At 50.3% G+C, this 9964-nt stretch overlaps 1 long non-coding RNA gene across 1 annotated transcript; it reads right to left on the bottom strand.

The window, feature by feature from the left end:
* Positions 1-1685: 1685 nt before the first annotated feature.
* On the bottom strand, positions 1686-6641 carry LOC130678921 (uncharacterized). Its single transcript, XR_008991878.1, has 3 exons — positions 4791-6641; positions 2627-2707; positions 1686-2418 (listed from the first exon to the last, which is right to left on the bottom strand). It is a non-coding gene; the product is annotated as an uncharacterized LOC130678921 (long non-coding RNA).
* Between the last annotated feature and the right edge of the window lie 3323 nt (positions 6642-9964).

Genomic DNA, 9964 nt, shown 5'->3' with positions numbered 1-9964 from the left:
TCAAAGGTGACTCGACCAGTGAGTGCTGGAGGGGACTCAAAGCCGAGGCTGGCCGGCCCCAGGGTCCAGGTCCTTAACGGGATACACTACCACCCGGGCAGAAACCTGACACAAGCCAGCTACACAGGAGCTTAGCTCACCAGATCAAAGGAGGGGCCTTGGGGGGGGCTGCGGAGAGCCATAGCCAGGGCCCCCTTCCACCTCTTTGCCTCTCTCTGCCGGGGAGCTTCATCTCTCCGGCCCGATTGGTCACTTCCCGCAGGGAAGGGCCACCTGCCATCCAGCAGGGCAGGTCTGAGTAGAGAATTCCCAGGGAAGGACCCTGATTGGTCTGTTTTGTTATGTGTCCATCTTTGGCCCAGTCAGTGTCACCAAGGGGCTGGCTGTCTCCAGTTGGCCCAGTTTGTGTCTGACGTCCTTACTCCTTGGCCAGTGACCCTGATGAGAGAAGCAGTGTTAAGTGGAGGGTTGGCAACTCCCATTGGGATGGCAGGGTTGGTACCAGGTGGGTGCAGGAGGGGTCCCCAGGAGAAGTGGCCAGCACAGTTCAAGAGGCCAGCACAGTTCAGGTGGCCAGCACAGTTGAGGTGAGCTGGCTGCCACCCCAGAGGGGGTCACCACTGGGTTCCAGGGCTGGAAAAGGTGCCGTTCCTGACTTGCTTTGTGACCTTGGGCAAGGAGAGGATGGCAAGGTGCTCTGAGAACCTCAAGCCTGTGTAATTTTATGCAAATGAAAGAGAAAAGGAGCCACTGCAGCTGTCTGGCCTGTGCAGGTGGCTGGTGCCAGCCTCTTGGCCTGTTGGGACAGATAGGATCGGAGATACTGATCTGAGCTCTGCTCTGTCTCTGTTTCCCCTGTATTTTCCTCCTTCCCTCTCCCTGTGCTCACTGCCCCGGGGGAGACCTGGGAGGACCAGCCCCTGGCGCCCGCTCACCTGAGACAACCAAGACTCGAGAGCTGAAGCTGTGTGCAGAGTGGGGCTGAAAGACTGGAGCTGCCTTTTAGAAAACAGAAAACAGTGTTTCTTGCACAACTGTGTGCATGGAGATTCATATCCAGTACCCACCAGTGACCTCATTTTATTCTCAGATTGACGCTAGGAGGCAGGAAAGCCTATCTCCATCTTACAGATGAGGAAAGTGCCACTGACTCAGAGCATCAAGGTGCCTGCCCAGAGTCACGGGGCCCTGAGCAGATGCCCCCAGGAGCACCCAGTCTCGAATTGGATCTCTCTCTCCCAACTTCCGTCCTCTCCTTTCTGCTCCTTCCTTTTGTCACTCATTTGCCAATTTTACTGAGTGCCAATTATACCCCTCACGCCCTGTAAGATCCTAGAGTGTGCAGCAGGTACATCAGATAAAACAATGGTCTGCACCTTATGGAGTCTTGAAAGGACCCAGTCAGATAATCTGTCCTCTTTGGAAGGAAGTTTCTATGCTCAGCCGCCCTTGACTGGGGAGTTAAGCCCCACTTCCTAGACGGTGGAGTAACCACAGAAGTTATCGGGAATGCTTCTGCCCCAGGGGATTTGTCTCCCCTTTTATTTATTTATTCCGTCATTTCTTTATATCAGTATAGACTCATGAGTACGTTCTTCAGAAATTCTCCTTCATTGGGTTATAATGTAATCCTTTCTTTCACTCAAATCGTTCATCTTTGGCCACTGGTAGATCTTTCAGATGGCCAGTGTCCCTTTAACACAGTGTGTGTGTTTAAGCACTTCCTGAGTTCCTGGCACAATAAGGTGTACCAGGCTCATCTTGTGTAATTCCTGCCCTAGTCCTAGCGTCAGCCATTCCTCCAAGGAGCCTGGGTGCCTCTGGTTGGACAGTGGCGTCAGAAAGCAAGACCTGGCTGAACGACATCCCAGTGTATGAACATGTTTTGTTTATCATTCACCCATTTATGGATATGTAGGTTGTTTCTACTTTTTGGCTATTATGAATAATGCTGCTCTGAACATCTGTATATTTTTGTGTGGACATATGTTCCCCTTTACTTGGGGATATTCCTAGAAGAGGGCCGGACCATGATTCCGTGTTTACCTGCTGAGGATGCGCCAAGGGTTTCCCAGGGTGGCTGCATCATCTTACCTTCCCACAGCAGCGCTTGAGGGTTCCAGTTTGTCCACATCCTCCTTGACCTTCTCACCACCAGCCTTTCTGACCGTAGCCATCCTAGCGGCTCTGAAGCGGTGTCTTATGGTGGTTGCAGTGCATCCCTAATGATTGGTGATGTGAGGCGTCTTTTCCTGGGCTTGGTGGCCATTTGCATATCTTCTTTGGAGAAAGGTCTCTTCAGATCTTCTGCCCACTGTTAACTGGGTTCTTTGTCTTGCTCACTGCTTTTGGGCACCCCTTTCAATTTGGGGCCCGAGGGGTGTGCCTCTCTCAGTTCACTGTAGTCCTGATCTTCATCTGAAAGGAAAGAACGGGGTGCCATGAGCCTTAGTAATGGGGTACCTCATCATTTCCCAGAGGTTTTTCGGGGAGCAGGTGTGGGGTGAGGATGGGGCAGCAAGGATGAGGGGTCCCAGCTCTGGGCTGGTGTGTCCTGGTGTGAGCAGGGCGGGGGCCAGCGGCATGCTGTCATCTGGACACTAGGATTGGGGACCATCAGGGGTACTGATCTTTGCACAGGCCCCGAGGGAGGCAGGGAAGGCTCATCACACTTCTGGCTACGAGGACGCTCCAGGGGTTCCTGCAGCTGAAACAAAGCAGGCAGAATCTGTGCATCTCTGCCTTCACTGGCATCCCACCCCTCCATGACCACAGGGGCCCTTGAGTGCTTACCTGCCTCCTCTCAAGGACACCCCCCTGCCGGTGAGATCCAAGGTGTTTGTCCCCAAACCGGTTTGTGCCTATTGTGTCATCACTGCAACCCCAGTGTAATGAAGTGTTATGTAAGCTGTTGACACTCGAGGGCAAACAGGAAAAGCCTGGTGGTATCTGTGAAAATAAACTTGAGTCCCACGGGAAAACTTGATATAGGCAAGTGGCCTTTCACAATTTCTGCAAATGTATAGAGAAGATAAGTAATGACTCTACAGCATCTTACTACACTGATAGACAGTGACTGTAGTGGAGTGGTGGTGGAGACTTGATAATATGGGTGAATGTTGAAACCACAGTGTTGCTCATGTGAAGCCTTCATAAGATTGTATCTCAATGATACCTTAATTAAAAAAAAATTTCTGCAGATGAGCCGAGAGGGAGGATTGCTAAATATTGGGAGGAAATCATCACCATCTCCAGGAAGGTCTGGGGTCCCCGTCAGCAGCTTCTCAGGGAATGTATGCTTACCCAAGTTAAAGCCAACTGGGAAGGCGCGCATGTGCCATTCATTGCTTACGACCTCTAATTCCATGACCTTCAAAAACTGACCATGCATGGTCTTGCAGGTCAAAAGAGCTCGACTCCATGACAGCATGTGCCTCAGGCGCCGTGCGGGGAGGCAGAGACACGAGACACCAGTGTCAGGAAAAGGAGGGAAGCGGGGGGCGGGGCTGCAGTCTTGGCTTGTCTCCCACCGGCTTGGACCCACACAGCAGCCCTGCGGGGGGGATATGGGCAGGGTGAGCAGCCCCATTGCCCAGAGGCCAGAAGTGAGGCCCAGGAAGGACAGGAGCCACATAGGGCCAGTTGATGGACGTGCCACGTGGGGCTCCGACACAGAACAACACGGGCACAAGCAATGAGTCCAGAGGGGAGAGCTGGGTAGGTGCCCGAGGAGGCAGCCTCCAGGATGAAGATCCTCCAACAGCTGAGAGCCGGTCAAAGAACAGACACGGGTTCCACTGCAGAGGCCCAGCCCCTCCCGCCCCTGGTCGTGACCGCGGGCAGTGGCTGGAGTCTGTTCCCCACTCGCAGTGAGGAGAGACCTATGTGACGTCCCCCCCGTGGCCTGTGCCCCCTCCTCCATGGGGGTACTTGCCCGGGCTGTGTTAGGGAGCCAGGAGCGAGTGCTTTAGGAGAACCGCTGCCCAAGCCCCTGACCCTCAAGGGCTTTGCCAGCCCTGTCAGGTCCCTTCCCTGTCTCTGACCCGCAGATGAGGAAAGAGATGCGATTGGTCGTCGAAGATCTTAAGGACCAGCCAGGGGACTCAAGGCGTGACAGCGCAAGAGTGGTGCCAAGAAGGCATCTCTCATGTTTATTGATGAAATGGTCATTAACAACAATATTGGGGTTTCCGTGCACAATCATTAATCAAGTCCAACTCTCAACAGTTTCACCTTCTGAAGGATAATGAACAAATCCTCATGGTGAACGAACACAGAAACTCTTTCTGTCTTGGCTACTGTTTCTGTCTTGACTACGAATCATGAACCATAAACAAACCATCAAGGCAAATATGATTATACATATGATTTTTATACTTTATATATAAATTCCCACACAACCCAGTCCCCGAGGCCCAGGCTGCTAGCCAAGGTGTGGCTCCTGGCCCCAGGGGAAGGTGCCCAGGCTCTGGGATGCCAAGTGTGCCCCTGGGAGCCTGGTGGCAGGTTCCCACGCAGTCAGAGGGCTTTCTCTGTCATGGTGACCTTCCCTCTCAGGGCCTCAGTGTCCTCCTCTGTGAAAGGGGAACAATACCCAGCTACGGGCACCTGCAGGGTAGTTGGGAGGATCAGAGGAGTGTGTTCTCCACATCCCAAACTCCGTTCACTCCAGGGCATTTCCAGGGGTTGGTTGATGTGAGCCCCTGGCTCTTCAGTTGTGTCCTTAAATTGATCCCTTTTTTCCTTGAAAAAGAAACCTTGCATCGTAACAAACAGAGAACAAGTATCACCAGAAACAGGAAGTAACCATAAAGATAAGCACAGTGGAAACAATGTGATCAAATTCTAGGTGGACGATGCTGCCAGCCAGAGTTCTGAGCAGAGGCCTTCTCCCTGCTGGAGGAGATGGGTGTGGAGCCGGTTATGCCAGAGGCGGCCAGGCGGCCCAGCACCGGGCTGAGGCCGCTCCTCACCCTAGGCAGAAGGCAGGAGCTTTCCATGGGCATCCACGTGAGTTAATGCCACGTCCAGGTGGCACTAAATGACCCAAGGCCTCCAGGCCACCCCAGGGGAGGCGCCCCCACCTGGTAGTGTGGGAACGGCTGGCTGGCAGACGCTGACGTGCCTCACAGAACGGCGTCGGGCTGGCGGCCTAATGCTCCCCCAGCCCTCAGCAGCTCACCTGGGCGGGTCATCCCACAGGTGTGTTCATCTGTGGACATTAGTACCTGGCCACTCTGGGTTCTTGGTCAGTCTCTTGCAGCCAGGTAGCAGAAAGCCAAGCCCTACAGCTCACTACTGCTGGGAATGCCAGGGGCGGAGGACCAGCGACAGCCTCCCCAAGCTCCTGCCCCCCAAAGGCCCTTCCTGTCTGGACACACCCTCTACCTACAAGGGGACCTCGTGTGCACTGAGCACACTGCACGGAGGCCTCCATGGGCCTGCCTGGGTGGGGAGGGCTCAGGCCAGAAACAGTGGCTACAGAGAGGGAGAATGGCAGAGCAGCAAGGAGGAGGGAAGGCTGCGCATCTCCCATGAGCCGGGGAGCAGCCCCGCGACGTCACAGCCCCCCCTGGCCTGTCCGTGCCCCTGGCCGTAGAGCAAAGATGAAGAAGGGAAAGGAGGAGGTGAGGGGGTGCGGCCAAGGACACAGCTGGCCAGGTGAGGCCGGTGAGGAGGGGGCGACGACTGCCCAGGGTCCTGATCTGGGCCAGATGTGTGCCCCAATCAGCACGGGCCTGGCCTTCCACACTGAGTGGGAGAGAGCGAGTCAAAGATGACACGTGGGGGGTCTGCCTGGCTCCTGGGGGTGTGGGGAGGTGCAAGTGCGCTGGCAGCAGGAGGCGAGACGTTAGGCCAGATGGGACAGAGATCTCACTGCAAAGCTCCTGTCACAGCCTTTTTATCCAGCGCCCCCACGTGGATGATTTAAGAATGGCTGGGACACCGAACAAGGAGAAAGGAAACCCCCAGTCCTTACATTCCAGAGGGGGGCCAGGGCACCGCGTGGAGCAGCGTCAGGCCACCCGGTCTGAATCTGGCCCCCACCACTTGCCTGCTCTTGGGCCTCAGGCGGGCCACCCAGGTTCGGTTCTGTCATATGTAAAGTGGAGTTCAGTCCCAGGAGCTCTCTGCTCACTGGAAGTCTCTGCCCCGCACCCCCAGTTTGTTTTCAACGGCATGGCCGACTGGTAACAGGATAACGAAGTCACACAATGACTGCGGGTCTCACCAAATTTACAGAAGGCTGAAATACCAGCATCGCAGTTAAGGAAGGGGCCCTGCCACACCACCCCCGCCCCCAGGAACCCCGGGTGAGTTATTGTCCTGCCTTCTGCCTCTATCTCCTCATCTGTAAAATGGGGGTAAATGAGATGCTACGTAAAGCATTCAACACAGGGAAGGCCCTAATCTGAGCATTTAATTACAATAAATTAATTTAAATGACATGAGACAATACAGGTAAAATGTGTGGCCTAGGGCACAGTCTCAAGAAGCGGAGGCCCACAGGGGCTCTGAGACACATCGGGGCTCTGGGGCCCCAGGGGGCTTCCTCGCGGGTCTCTGTGCCCCCACCCCTGGCTCCGGAGGCATAGGGCCCTGTCCAGATCACACAGCAAAGCAGGGGCAGAGACCTGGGATGGCCAGGGGGGGCTTGAATCAAAACCCAAGACCCAAGGCTCTCCTGAGCCCAGATGCCCAGGGGAAGCTGCTCTCTCTGTGCCCCTCCGCGTTCACCCCACCTCCCCTGAAAACCTGCCTCTGCCTAGAGGCCGCCGTGTGCTCCGCCCCCTTTTATTCAGCCTTGTGTTGGGAAGGGAAAGGTCTTTTCCTTCTACCTGCCCAGGTCGGATATAAAGCTCCTCTTAGGTGAGTTGGCCTAGCAGAAGTCACTCCATTTTGGCCTGTGATTCTCTTGATAAATATATGACACCAAAAGCTAACATTAGATTCACTCGTGGAATACTAGATCTATTCCCATTAACTTCTGGACCAAGACAAGGATTTCTTACCACCACTACTATTTGATGCTGCTCTGGGGGAATGAACCATGCAGTTAGGACACATAAATAAGAGGGGTTTTAGAAATGCAGAGGCCAAATTCCACTCTTTTTAGATACTCCTTGGAAAAGCTAAGAGAATCTACTAGAAGCTTTAAGGAAATGAGAAAATGTTAATATTTAAAAATCAAGTGAAACTACTCTGTGGGATACTCTAGGGTGGATACATGTCATTGAGCACTTATCCAAACTCATAGAATGTACAGCACCAAGAATGAACCCTAGTGGGCTTTGTGACAATGACATGTACATACAGGTTTATTAATTGTAACAAGTGTACCATCTGGTAGGGGACATTGATAATAGGGAGGCTGTGCGTGTGTGGGGACAGGAGGTGTATGGGAACTTTCTGTACCTTCTGCTCAGTTTTGCTCTGAACCCGAAACTGCTCCAAAAAATAAAGTCTATTAAAAGCTCAATTGCCTGTATATAGATATAGATACAGAGTAATCAATTAAAATATGTCCCTGAAGAAAAGACCTTGTTCATAATCGCATTTAAGAAAAGAAAAGTAAAATGCCAGGAAATAAATTCAGCAAGGATGGTGTAAGTTCTAGGTGAACAAAAGGGACATAAAGGAGGAAAAATAAAAACACAGGCATTATGCTTAAATAAGGAACCTGACATCATTAAAATGTGTTTTTCTAAATTACTATTGCATGTAATAAAATCCAAACAGGATGCTTTAAAAATTAATTCAATGATTCATCTAGAAGAGCAAACATGTGAAAGTAGCTATAGGAAAATTCTGAAAAGGAAGACCAATGAGGAAGGACTGTGTCCATTAGCTAATAAAAGATGTACTGCTTGTTATTATAATTAGTTAAGGTAATTGAGCACTTAATATGTTGCCGGCCCTGTTCCAAGAGCTTTGCGAAGACTAAGCCATTTGATCTTCATTACAACACTTGAGGCAGTAGGTACTGGGTTTTAGGGGCTCCATACATGTACCATTTCCCCTGCCCAAGTTCAAACCCATTGAGAGGAGGACACAGAAGTCCGGGATGTAGAGATGAACACTTCCCTCTTATTACTGCCAGAAGCTGGCTTAGAAGGTGAGGCGCAGGCGATGGGCACAATGGGCTTCTTCAAGCAGAGCTGCATCAAGAGGGTGAGAAGATGCATCACAGGCTGGGAGAAAATATTTGCAAAACACACTTCCTAAAGAATTTGTATCCAAAATAAACCAAGAACTCTTAGGACCCAATTATAAGAAAACAAATGAATGACCCAATTTAAAAATGGGCAAAAGGTCTAAACAAACACCTCACCCAAAAAATATATACAGATGGCAAATAAGCTTACAAGAGGATGGATGACCCACGTCATATATATCACTCCACTGCAAATGACGAGATACCACTACACAACTGTTAAAATCCAAATGGCTACAATCCAAACAACTAAAAAAAAAAAAATGCTGGCAAGAATGTGTACCAACAGGAACTCTCATTCATTGCTAGTGGAAATGCAAAATAGTACACTACGTTGGAAGACAGTAGGCAGTTTCTCACAAAGCTAAACATAGCCTGACCATATGATCCAACCACCACACTCCTTGGTATTTACCCAACTGACTTGAAAACTTATGTCCACACAAACACCTGCACATTAGTATTTATAGCAATTTTATTCATAATTGTCCCAAACTGAAAGCATCCCAGATGTCCTCCAACAGATGAATGGATAATGGAATGTATCCATACAATAGAATAATATCCAGTGCTAAAAAATAAATTACCTATCAAGCTACAAAAAGACATGAAATAGCACAATGTTGCTCACATGAAACCTTTGTAAGATTGTATATCAATGATACCTTAATAATAATAAATAAATCAATAATAAAGCAAAAAAAAAAAACATGCAATAGCTTTAATGCACGTTGCTTAGTCAAAGAGACCAATCTGAAAAGGCTATATACTGTGTGATTCGAGCTACATTCTGGAAAAGGCACAACTATAGAGACACTGAAAAGATCACTGGTTGCTTGGGGTGGTGGTGCGGAGAAGAATGAAGAGGTGGGGCAGGGAGGATTTTTAGGGCAGTGATGCTACTCTGCGCGATACTGTGATGGATACACAACGTTATGCATTTGTCAAGACCTACAGATGGTGCGACACAAAGACTGGACCCTAATGCAAACGTTAACTTCGGTTGGCAGCAGTGTATCAATATTAGTTCATCGGTTTTGACAAATGCATCAGCCCTAATATTAGGGGAAGCTGTGAACAAGGAAGTGAGGGGGCATATGGGAACTCTGTACTATCTACCCAATTTTCTGTAAATCTAAGACTGCTCCAAAATATAGTCTAGTAATTTAAAAAAAAGAAAGAAAGAAAGAAAGAAAATGAAAACCAACCCAAAGATAGACAGACTCTCCCTGTGGTGAATGCCACCAGCACCCCCCAGTCCTGCCCGTAGGGCAGGAGGAGCTCTGGGGACTGGGGAGAGGGTCCTGGCTGAATATTCTTTTTTCCAAACCACCAATCAGGTTAGTGTCTCTCCTTCCCTGGGGCCAGACACCTGACTGTTGGGGAAAATCCCTTCCAGGTGCAGGGGTTCAAAACATGTCACCCCAAAATAGGCCACTTTGGCATATTGATTATTTTGGGCTGAAGGCGCTTGAGAAGCGGCAGGTGCCTCAAGGGCTCTCCACCCTCCCTCTTTCTACCTAAAAGCAGGTCAGAAAACTCCCCCTAAGAAGGGTGCCCTCCCTGTGCCAGAAAGAGAACATTCTTTTGTTTTAAGTTTTTTATTTTATTAAGGTATTATTGATATACACTCTTGTGAAGGTTTCACATGAAAAAACAATTATGGTTACTACATTCATCCATATTATCAAGTCCCCCCCATACCCCAATGCAGTCACTGTCCATCAGCACAGTAAGATGCCACAGAGT

The sequence above is a fragment of the Manis pentadactyla genome, chromosome 10 (genome assembly GCF_030020395.1).
Source record: "Manis pentadactyla isolate mManPen7 chromosome 10, mManPen7.hap1, whole genome shotgun sequence".
In the NCBI taxonomy this organism is placed as follows: Eukaryota; Metazoa; Chordata; class Mammalia; order Pholidota; family Manidae; genus Manis; species Manis pentadactyla.
This window is presented reverse-complemented; position numbering and strand designations above follow the sequence as displayed.